The sequence below is a fragment of the Octodon degus genome, unplaced genomic scaffold, assembly GCF_000260255.1.
Source record: "Octodon degus isolate 3935 unplaced genomic scaffold, OctDeg1.0 scaffold00266, whole genome shotgun sequence".
Lineage (NCBI taxonomy): Eukaryota > Metazoa > Chordata > Mammalia > Rodentia > Octodontidae > Octodon > Octodon degus.
In genome coordinates, this window is record NW_004524842.1 from 1,892,145 (window position 1) to 1,892,795 (window position 651).

The following is a 651-nucleotide window of genomic DNA, read 5'->3' on the forward strand; positions in this document are numbered from 1 at the left end:
TTGGCCAATATGCTCTCTGTGAAAGCCTGAGAGAGTGTCTTCTCCCCATGTGACTCTCCTTAGGCACACTCTACGTCATCAATCACTTTCCTCTTTGGCCCCATAATCTTCTTGATCAGAAAATTTGGGACTCTACCGAGGTACATGATGTTACAGTAGTAATGTTTTTTAAATGGAATACTGATAAAATTAAAAGTGACCAAAATTTTTTTTAATTAAAAAAAAATTTAAAGAAAGAAAAGTGACAGAAGACACAAATAAAATGATTCTTTTAAAGCGCAGAAAGATATTTGGCACAAATCAGATCAGGGAGCAAATTTAATAACTGAACAAAATTAAATTCAAGACAAAAGAAAATCAAATAGAGAGTGATTATTATTTTTTTGGTGGCACCAGGGATCGAACTCAGGACCTTGTGCTTGCCGAACAAGCACTTATTCTACTGAGCTATCTCCCTGATCCCTAGAGGGTGTTTCTTAAAAGAAAATATTATCAAGGGCCAGCGAGATAGCTCAGCAGTCTAAAGCGCCTGTGTAGACAAGCTTAGGCAAGTGCAGAGACCACGGTTTGATCCCCAGCACCACATGCTGCGCCACCCTCACCCCCATGGTGATTGGTACATAGACATTAGAATTATGAATATATGTGTAC